Consider the following 12,171-nt stretch of genomic DNA (forward strand, 5'->3'; position numbering starts at 1 on the left):
TGAGTCTGCCTTTTCACAACATCAGGCAGACTCACTAAGGTAATAACACTCAAGGTGGTAAAAGTCATAATCTAAAAATATCAAAATCTAATAATAAAACAACAAATACAAACAATAGGTATATGAATTCTGAACCAATAAAAAAAAATTATAAAATATATTTATTTTAGCAGGGGCAGTAAAAAAAATAAAAGTTTAAAATAAAATTTTAATTATCTCACTTTTCAAAGGCAACGTGTTTCATGGTACAACAGACTGCTTCCTCGGGAGTGCCTCCATTTTTTTTGCTGCCTTTGTTAACATTTTTTAAATGTTTTTGTGTATTTTTATTGGTTCCATATTGATATGTCTATTATTTGTCTTCGGTGTTATATTTTTAGATTGTTTTATGTTTATATTGTGATATAACAACTTTGCTCTGAGTTGTATTACATTACCTTAGATGTAACATTGTTTAAATAATTTAATAAAGCAAATATTGGTTAAATAAAAAGTATTGGATGCTCTTTCATTTTCAAAGCTCACAAAGCACTGAGTAAGAAATTGAAATATTTTCTAACATTCTTTTGACCTGGTGAATTGGCTGCATTTTATACTTTTGGCTTCTTGTGCCAACTAGGGCTGGAGGAGTCATGTAGATGTGACCAAAGTACAGTAAGGATGTGTTGATGTGAAATTTGTACATGATGACCACCAAAGGCACCTGTTTGGAGAGGGTTAGACTTGCAGGCACTTGACTTTTGGTGCAAGTTGTGAACTGCTGGTGTGACAGTCACTGGCAAATGCATCTAAGACACACCGAAATATAAAAATATATTATAACCGCTGCAGCTTTAACATAATAACAGGATCACAGTGTACTGAACAGTCATTTTGCTTTTTTATTAATAAAACAAATAATAATAATAATAATAATAATAATAATAATAATAAAAGGATCATGTGTCCCAGACTGGTATATTTATTTGTGTGGTCTTTAAAATGAATAAATATGTTTTACTTGTGTTTAGTAGACTTCTTGTGTACTATTATCTACACTTTCTGGCCACTTACTGTGTACTGTGTTATTGGCTATCTATTGTGCTTACAGTGAATCCACACCTTCTGTCATTTTCCTGGTGCACCTGCTACTGTTATTTAGGCATTAATTGCTGGTCCTCTTTGTCTCATTTTGCTGTTGTTAGCAATACCCATTTTGTCTTTTATTAATAGCAAAAAATAGAAAAATAGCTAATAATACCAACACAAAAATGTACAACACGTCAGAAGCATAACCTCTATCATAAAAATATTTATTTTTATTTTGACATTGACAAAAAAATATTAAATAAATCTTCCCCAGTGGCCAGTATTTATAAAACCTTTTTTTTATATATATATATTTTTATCTACACTTTAATTGTATTTTACAGAGCATAAAATACATATTTAATATCTTTTTTTTAAAGCTGGACAATGTTTTAGTAATGTTTTCTGGAAGCTTGAAGTGAACAAATGTACAATTTTTTAAGAATGCACAACACAGCCATTTTATGTATTATGTAAAAATAATATATTGCAGTGCCTTTCCTAAGAAATTTGAAACTCTATAAATGTATGCTCAGAATTAATACACCATCTACCTGTCATATATAACTGTATATACAGTATATATATATATATATATATATATATATACAGTCGGGGGGAAAAATATTGGGACATTGACAGAATTTTCATATTTTGGCCTCTATTCACCACCACAATGGCTTTGAAATGAAACAAACAAGATGTGCTTTACCTGCAGACTTTCAGATTTAATTTGAGGGTAATTACATCCAAATCAAGTGAACGGTGTAGGAATTACAACGGTTTCTATATGTGCCTCCCACTTTTTAAGAGGCCAAAAGTAATGGGACTATCAACTCAAAAGCTATTTCATGGACAGGTGTGGGCTATTTCCTCATTATTTCATTATCAATTAAGCAGGTAATAGGTCTGGAGTTGATTCTAGGTGTGACATTTGCATTTGGAATCAGTTGCTGTCGACTCTCAATATGAGATCCAAATAGCTGTCACTATCAGTGAAGCAAGCCATCATTAGGCTGAAAAATCAAAACAAACCCATCAGAGAGATAGCAAAAACATTAGGTGTGGCCAAATCAACTGTCTGGAACATTCTTAAAAAGAAAGAACGCACCGGAGAGCTCAGCAACACCAAAAGACCCGGAAGACCATGGAAAACAACTGTGGTGGATGACAGAACAATTATTTCCCTGGTGAAGAAAAACCCCTTCACAACAGTTGGCCAAATCAAGAACACTCTCCAGGAGGTAGGTGTATATGTGTCAAAGTCAACAATCAAGAGAAGACTTCACAAGAGTGAATATAGAGGGTTCACCACAAGATGTAAACCATTGGTGAGCCACAAAAACAGGAAGACCAGATTAGAGTTTGCCAAACAACATCTAAAAAAGCCATTACAGTTCTGGAACAACATCCTATGGACAGATGAGACAAAGATCAACTTGTACCAGAGTGATGGGAAGAGAAGAGTATGGAGAAAGAAAGGAACTGCTCATGATCCAAAACATACACCACCTCATCAGTGAAGCATGGTGGTGGTAGTGTCATGACGTGGGCATGTATGGCTGCCAATGGAACTGGTTCCCTTGTATTTATTGATGATGTGACTGCTGACAAAAGCAGCAGAATGAATTCTGAAGTGTTTTGGGCAATATTATATGCTCAAATTCAGTCAAATGCTTCAGAACTCATTGGACGGTACTTCACAGTGCTGATGGACAATGACCCGAAGCATATTGTAAAAGCAACCGAAGGGTTTTTTAAGGCTAAAAAGTGTTGAATGTTATGCAATGGCCAAGTCAATTCCCTGACCTGAATTGAGCATGCATTTCACTTGATGAAGACAAAACTGAAGGGAAAATGCTCCAAGAACAAGCAGGAACTGAAGACATTTGCAGTAGAGGCCTGGCAGAGCATCACCAGGGATGAAACCCAACGTCTGGTAATGTCTATGCGTTCCAGACTTCAGGCTGTAATTGCCTGCAAAGGATTTGCTACAAAGTATTAAAAAGTGAAAGTAAGATTTAGTATTGTTTAGTTAGTCCCATTACTTTTGGCCCCTTAAAAAATGGGAGGCACATATAGAAACCGTTGTAGTTCCTACACCGCTCACCTGATTTGGATGTAATTACCCTCAAATTAAATCTGAAAGTCTGCAGTTAAAGCACATATTGTTTGTTTCATTTCAAAGCCATTGTGGTGGTGAATAGAGGCCAAAATATGAAAATTCTGTCAATGTCCCAATATTTATGCACCTGACTGTATATATGCAGTCGCAGCTGTGATGTAAATGTGTATGATACCTTTATTTACAATGCTGTCTTTATTTGAAAATCCAGAGTGCCGTCCACCAACACACACACACACATACACACACACACACACACACACACACACACACACACACACACACACACACGCAGAAATAGCCCATGATTTGCAGCAGCCGGTGGAACTCCAGTAAGATAATCATTAGATTTAAAGCATCAATAAGTTTAACCAGGTTGCTTTTGCCTTTAAATGAATTTCTGCTTTAAATTTAGAGACTATCTCATATGAATCGTGCCAACTCCCACAAATTGCAGGCTATTACATTTATCCCCAAAATATTGGAATACAAATGTCCTACTTACAGCAAATGTCCTACTTACAGCTTTCTAATTGAAAGCTCTGTTCATCATACTTGTGTGTCCTTAAAGCTGTGAGAAGTAACATGTGCCCCTTGGTCTATATTGAGACCATTAAAAATGATGTACATGCACCAGAGTCCTTGGAATCTTACCATATTTTGCTACATATTGAATTTTTATTCAATATAAGTAAAAACAACAATAATAATTCACATATAATTCCAATGTCATATATTCAAGTATTTTAAGAGCATTTCATAAAACAGATACCTAGATTGATAATGTTATACATAATTATGCTCTATATAATTGCTGTGAATCACTTTACTACAAAATATTATGTTTGTTACACTTTAAACTGTAACATGGAGTCATTTTACTTGCATGGTTTGTTTTTCTTTTGCATAATTTGTTTTTTCTTATTCTGTAACAGAACATGGAAAAGGTAACCAATCGATATTTTATGCTGCCACCTCTATCGCTACTTATGAGAATGTTAGAAATAAAAATATTGGGAAAAATTGCTCAGTGGCTATGGAATGCCAACATAATTGCATCTCCTCCACATTTTGGCTGTAATTTAAATATATTGTCATGCAAAGGTTGCCTAGTCCACATTTAGTTATCAAATGTCCCCAATTTGTCCAGCTCTTCATGTTAAATTTTACAGCCCCACAGATTCTGTCACCTTGGCCTGTAAATTCTAGTACTTTCCTACAGTATATTATTGAGTAGCCTTCATATTTTCAATGGGGCACTTTTTACTGTGCCATTCTGATGCATTGTATGTGCATAATTACATTTATATGTGCATACAATGCATTAAAACACACAAGCAACTTATAACAAAAACACTAGTGATGTCCTTTCAACCTCATAATTAATTTAAAACATAAATGATATTGGAGTTCTTAGGAGAAAAATCCAAATGAAAGAATTGAGTGATCCCAGTAACAGAGCCAAATCATTAATTTGTCATTTGTCAACCTGTCCCTTAAGGTGCGTACACACTACACGATATGCTCCCTGAGCGATATCGTGTAGTATTGTCCCCGGCAGGCTGTGCTCAATGTCGTTCATGACATTGAGCACAGCCGCTGAACGATATCATTAACGATATCGTTCAGCGCCGGGCTCTCTCCCCCATTCCCTGACATGCAGCAACCTGACAAGATCGTCAGGTTGGCCTGCATGTGAGCCTGATGAACGATAATGACGAACGACCCGCGGGAACGCGCGTCGTCGTTATCGTTCATCTTTGTGGGGTTAAAAATGAACGATAAAGTGGATGACTGAACGATAACGATATCGTTATCGTTCAGTCGTCCACTTTATCGCCCAGTGTGTACGCACCATTAGGCTCCAGCGGTCTCTGAGGGGCTCAGCTTACTCTTTACAGCAGTGTCGGACTGAAGCACAGTCAGGAGCCTGACATTAGAGCAAGTGGTGGGGCCATCAGGTAGTGGGGTACAACAGGTATTGCCCCTGGACCCCTGTGGGCCAGTCCAACCCTGCTAATCACTATTTATTTGTTTACTTTTTTTTGACAAATGGAGTGGGGGACAGGAGTCCCTAATACATTATGTTGCCTTGGGCCTTATGGCATCTTAGGGGGAGTTGTAGCAGACCTTCTAAAGAAGACAAGTGGAGAAATTGCTCATAGCAACCAATCTACTTGTAGCTATCATTTTTCTAGTACATTCGATATATTGATAGCTAGAAGTTGATTGGTTGCAATGGGTAACTTCTCCAACTATCTTCTTTAGAAGGTTTGATACATCTCCCTTTAGTCAAGTGATAGTAGGCTTGACCTTGATATGTTTTTATTTTTTTTTAACATTTCCCAAGTAAATTTATTTAGTACTCAGAAAAAGTGTGGGCATGTACCAAAGTATGTGTTAGGTATGGCATCACATTTGTTTTATAGCAAATGTCCTTTTTGGGCTGTAAAATCTTTGCTCTGAATGTATACCCTAGATGATCAACTTCAGACAAAATAAAAGGATGTTCTAAATTCTTTCATGTAGCGTTTTTAATCTGTTTTATGCAAAACAAGCTAAAAAGTCAGAGTAATTATATCCTTTATTTCTCTAAATTATGAGAAAAGCATATTGTTACTATGCTAAGCCTTTGCAGTTCGGTTTTATTTGTGCATTCCATCCACAGGCAAAATCATAACCTTGTACGTTATTTCTTTCAGAACTTCAAATCAGATAATTCTATTTGAACGATTATTATTTGAAGAACTGACATTGACAAAGTAAGGGAAATTATGGAAATGCAAAGCCATAATGTGATCAGAATCATCAGAGGTAACTGTGTGAGAGAATAAGAGGAAAATATGATAAATTACATATTTGATAGTACACTTAAAATAGGATATTTCTTGTTATTTACAAAGAATTTAAGTGACACAAGGTCATGTGATTGATACTTCATTTGAAATTATTTGGGGCTTTAATTAAACATATACATTCAATTGGCGTATTAGTTTTGATTTAGGATTATTACTGAAAGAGCGCATAATATCCGAGCCATTATTTAAGTTTATTACTTTATTTATTTATACACCATATGGACAAAAGTATTCGGACACCTGACCATTACACCAACAGGGACTGTAATGACATTGTATTCAAATACATATACTTTAATATGGAGTTGGTCCCCCTTTTGCAGCTATAACAGCTTCCACTCTTCTTGGAAGGCTTTCCACAAGATTTTGGAGTGTTTCTATGGAAATCTGTGCCCATTCATTCTGCTGGACATTTATGAGGTCAGGAACTGATGTTGGACGATAAGACCTGGCTCGCAATCTCCATTCCAGTTCATCCCAAAGGTGCTCGATGGGGTTGAGGTCAGGGCTCTGTGCAGACCAGTCAAGTTCTTCCACACCAAACTCATCAAGCCATGTCTTTATAGTCCTTGCTTTGCGCACAGTCATGTTGGAATAGAAAAGGGCCTACCCCAAACTGTTGCCACAAAGTTGAAAGCATAGCATTGTCCCAAATGTCTTGGTATGTTTAGATTTAGATTGCCCTTCACTGGAGATAAGGGGCCTAGCCCAAACCCTGAAAAACAGCCCATATCATTATCCCTCCTTCACCAAACTTCACAGTTGGCACAATGCAGTCAGGCAGGTAACGTTCCGCCAACCCAGACTCGCCAAACAGAGAAGCGTGATTCGTCACTCCACAGAACACGTTTCCACTGCTCCACAGTCCAGTGTCTGTGTGCTTTATACTACTCCATCCGACGCTTGGCATTGGACTTGGTGATGTGAGGCTTGCATGCAGCTGATCGGCTATGGAAACCCTGTCCATTAAGCTCCCGCCGCACAGTTGCTGTGCTTGCATTCATGCCAGTGGAAGTTTTTAATTCTTCAGGTATGGAATAAGCAGAGCGTTGGCGACTTTTACGCAGCATGTGCCTTAGCAGTAGTTGACCTTGCTCTGTGATTTTATGTGGGCTTCCGCTTTGTGGCTGAGTTACTGTTGTTTCTAAACGCTTCCACTTTGTAATAACATCACTTACAGTTGACTGTGAAGTATCCAGCACCGATGACATTTCAAGAACTGTCTTATTGCAAGGTGGCATCCTATCACAGTACCACGCTTCCTACCACAGTACCACGCTTCCTATCACAGTACCACTCTTGAAGTCAATGAGCTCCTCAGAACAACCATTTTTTTATCACAAATGTTTGCAAATGGAGAATGCATGGCTAGATGCTTAATTTTAAACACCTGTGGCAACGGGTCTGATTGAAACACCTCAATTCAATAATTAACAGGTGTGGCCAAATACTTTTCTCCATATAGTGTAAGTTATTATAACCCATGTTCTAGTGAGAATCCAGGTTCCAAGACATTTGTCCTGCACCAGCCGTATCTTTGACATTTGCAGATGAGCATGGCATAGGAGGTTAAACTTGGGCAAACTTGAAATTCAATAAATTTTTCCCAGTCAGGGCCTCAAATTTGTTTATATTAGGGGCCACTGAAGCTGCTTCGGCTCGCCCAGAAAACAGGGCCGACAAGCCCCTGTTTTTTGGAAGGTTCACGTTCACTGCCCCGAGGCTTTTGGGGTGCTGTGACCCACATCACAGAAATAGATCTGCACAGGCCCAGTGCGGCTCCTGCACATGTTACATGCATCTCTAATATAGGCCGTGAGCTATTTGATTACAAGTTCACCTGCAGCACAGAATACACATTTAGATAACACTACAGTCAAACATCTGAACTTGAACTCTATAATGTTTGTTGACAATATTTTTAAACATTGTAAACCAGGTAAGCTTGAACAGGCAGAATTTTAAAATGTATTTAAGATCTGGCTGTGGCTTGAGTGACCATATACATGTGGTAAATTTTGTCCACCTTTTAAAGTGGACTCTCAGATATGTGATGTTACTGTCTTTCATTTTCTCCTCTGTGCCAGGCCTCATATTCCTTGAAAGTCTCATTGATAGTACACAGGTGGTTACAAACTAAAATTATCAGGGGTATTCAATTTGGAGCGAAAATTTTAGAATCGGCGATAAATTATTGCTGATGACATCATTTTAGCCGATTTAAATTATCCCTGTATTCAATTTCAAAGACTTTTCGCAGGTTCGAAAAGTCTTTGAAAAAAAAACGGGGATAACATTTCACCACTGAATAGGTGGCGAAAAAAAGTGCAGAATTGGGGTTTAGGGATGCAGGCTTAAAAAAAATAGCGGGGCTACCCATAGTGATCCCCCATGTTTTGACAGGTTTTAGGGAGGTCCTACAATTTATTCCAGGTAAATCCTGTTTTTTTTTCGCCGATCCTGTTTCGCCGGCTCCCGTTTTCGTAGATTTTTAATTGAATACGGGGATAAAGCGGGCACGCGCCTGATACTTTATCCCAGGAAAAGCTCCATATTGAATAAACCTCTTGTCTCTTATCTGATATGGCACACCTGCTCCACTACAGACAGTACCTTCAGCTGTGCAGACTACTAGTGGTGCGTGTGACGTCACAACGTCAAACGCACCACTCGGGTCAGGAGCGTAGAATGACGTCAGGCTGGTAGCCAGTCTAGAGAAGAGTGTGGAGAGAGGAGCTGCCCGGGAGGCGCCGCACAGCACCGCACCGGGAACAAAAAAAACCTTCTGGGTCTCTGGGTCTGGCTGCATTTAGGCTAATATGTAACGGTATACAATCAGGAAGCTGGCTACCGGAATCCCTGCAGCTGGCTTCCCGACTGCTTTATCCCGCTGTGGGATAAATGACCGGTGTCTAGATCTAGACGCCGCTCATTTCCCCTACGCCGGGATACAGGTGCCCGCCATCCCGATCGAGCGGATGCCGAGCGCCGCGAGCGGACAGCCACGGGGAGGGTTAGATTTAGGGCACCCGGGGGGGACCTAGGGTTAGGTACCCCCCCGGGAGGGTTAGGGATAGGCTAGGGGGAGGGAGGGTTAGGGTTAGGCACCCCCGGGGGGGACTTAGGGTTAGGCACCCCCCCGGGGGACTTAGGTTTAGGCAGCGGGGAAGCGGGGGGTTAGGGTTAGGCACTTACAGCGGGGATTAGGGTTAGGCACAGGGGGGAGGTTAGGGTTAGGCACCCCTAAGGAGGGTTAGGGTTAGGGGGGTTAGGTTATATTAGTTCATACTTACCTCACCACGATCGGGATTTCCAGCGCTGTCGGGCTTCCGCTGATGGGCTCTGCTGTTTTGTCAGGCTGCCGGGATTCAAACTCCTGGCCATGTGGCAGCTGGGATATATCATACCGATTGAAACATATAATTTATAGGGGTAGTTAGTGAGGGGGGGAGTAAAGTCAATGATAGTGCCCAGTGCCCCCCCTCTGATTGTAGCAGGTCCCCATACCTTAAGTTATATTTATTATTGCACCCATCAGTCAGTGTCCTTTTGATTATATATCAGTGGGGTGGGGAGGGGGGGACTGCCACTGACATTCATAAAATATGTACTATATAAAAAAAAAATGCATTTACTATATGAAAATGTGTGTACTATATGAAAATAAATGTATGTACTATATGAAAAAAATGGACTGCTGAACGCAGATTCCAAATTATGGTGTCATACACCACCTGCTGTATTTGCATTATTGCAAGGATCGCCTGTGTGCTGCTTTGCAATTGAGATCCTTGCTAAATCAGGCCCCAGTGACCAATTTAGGATTTAAAAATTTTCAAATGTAACATGTCCCCACATGTTGGCCACGCCCCCAATTCAGTACAGGGGATGGGGGGCGCCGAAACATACCCTTGCTCCGGGCACCATGGCATCTAGCTTCTCCTCTGCAGACTAGTATTAGGAAATTACCTAATGCTGGTTATATATTGCCATCTCCTACGGCTTTTCACCTCAGTTTCAGTCCTATATAACCAGCTTACTATGAACAGCGCACTGTCACGTGAATTGTCTCACAGTGTATCATGTACCTTTCTTACTACCTTTGTCCCTGATGGTTACAATCTCAGCGGGTGCCTGGTGTCTCCGTGCGGCCCCGGTGTTAGTTGTCTGGAGGAGGCGGAACTGGTTCTGTCTCCTTCCGGTTCACTTTAACCCCGATGGCTGGGTGTGGGGGCCCTTCAGGTGTGGGGGACCAGGGACGATGGCCCCTGTCGCCCCCCCTTTAATCCGGCCCTGCACTGCACCATGTTTAATGAAATAAAATGTTTTACTTGCAGCAAGTGATTTGTATAACAGGGGAGCTCAATCTCAATAGGAGGTTTCAACAGTTTTCAAGGTAGCCATGCACTGCTTTGTCCAGTACACAGCAATGTTGTGCGTTTGGGTTGATCCCCATATATATAGTGTTTAAGCGCACGTAGTCATGGCCAATTAGCATTAATTCCGCAGTAGAAAATGTGTAACTGTCAAGTAACCACATTCTATGATATAACACCAACCCATTTATAAAGTAATCATTTTAAATGTCAAAATGCCTTAGTCTATGAACTATTTTATGGACAGCATCTTTGTGTTTCCAGCAGGTAGACAAAACATTTCACATACTGTACAAAGGAAAAAACTGGAAAGTACATGATTGTACTATAAAATAACAAATACCTTAAAGTGACATTGAATTTTTCTGTTACTTGAATCAGTGAACCAGAGGTGATGGCATTGGGCTGTGAGCTTGAAAATCCTGTCCTCTCACATAGGGCTCTATTTACTACAATCCGCATTTTGAATGCAGATAGTAGTGTGATATTACCGACTATACTAAAAATCCCTTGCAGGGACAGAGCTTGCGATAAAGCTCTGTCCCTGCGAATCCCCTCCGCACACTTATCACAGTATTTTCGCAAAAAATACAGTGACAAGTGCCTGCGCATGCGCCGACCGGCCGCCGCTAAGCCCCGCCCCTTGCTGCTAAACCCCACCCCCTGCAATCGCAACCCCTGCCCCCGCAACTCCCCCTCCCTTAATTACACTTACCTTACTAATTATACTTACTAATAAATGTTTATATGCTTACATCATATGTTTGAAAGAACAATCCTTTCCATAGTTTTCTTTGAAGTAGTTCTTGCATATTTTTATTTATAATATTGGGTTTGCTATTTTAGTATAGTTTAGAGACAGCACTCAAATTGTTGACACTCAATATCCAATAACGCTTCTTTTATGACATCCGCGTTAAGACTTTGTGGGAGCTTCAAGTAAGAGTATAGTTCAGGTAGACGCGGCTGCACACTGATCTTGAGTCGCATGCAATGCCAATATTCGCGCAGATGGTTGATTTATTTCAAATGCGCATGCATCTAAGTCATTAAAAAGTCAAACAATGCATGTGTCCTACAGATTGTAAACACAGACGCAGTTGCAATTGAGATGCACTGTGTGTGAAATGTATTGGCTATGTATTGGGCGTTGACTGGGAGGTAGCTATTAGGATGCACAAAGATGGTCCATCTTATGGTCGTATTATGGAAATGTCACTGGACTGGTTGTGATATCAGATGCTTAATCACTCCCATTGGAGGCCATAGTCTGTTGGAATGTTAGGTTTGTAGAAATCACAAGGTGTTTATAGTGTAAATGACAATATCTTATATATAAAATTCATAGGTCTGTTTGTTTGTTATGCATTCGGACACCCCTGTAGCTATTGGGATGAAACCAATGCAAGGTTGTCCAGTTGGATCCTGGACAGATTTTAGGGGAGTTAGGGTCCCAGTCGGACTTCCCTTTGGTGTACGCTGGGCAGAACTTTGACTTGGGGAGCCTCTTCTGAGCCTTTCACTGGATGGATTCGGACGAAAACTTCACATAGTTGTAACATTGGATCCCAGAAGACATACTAGGGGGTTGAGATCCCGGTCGGACCTCCAGTTGGTGTACACTGGGCAGAACTTCACAGAGGAGTGGCAATTGGTCTGGGATGCCCAATGGAGTGGTTGTTGTCCTGGTTGGAACTCACGGCGGATTGCACCGGCAAGAACTTTGACCCAGGGAGCCTGTTCT

Source organism: Taudactylus pleione, unplaced genomic scaffold, assembly GCF_031769625.1.
Source record: "Taudactylus pleione unplaced genomic scaffold, aTauple2 ptg000218l, whole genome shotgun sequence".
NCBI lineage: Eukaryota > Metazoa > Chordata > Amphibia > Anura > Myobatrachidae > Taudactylus > Taudactylus pleione.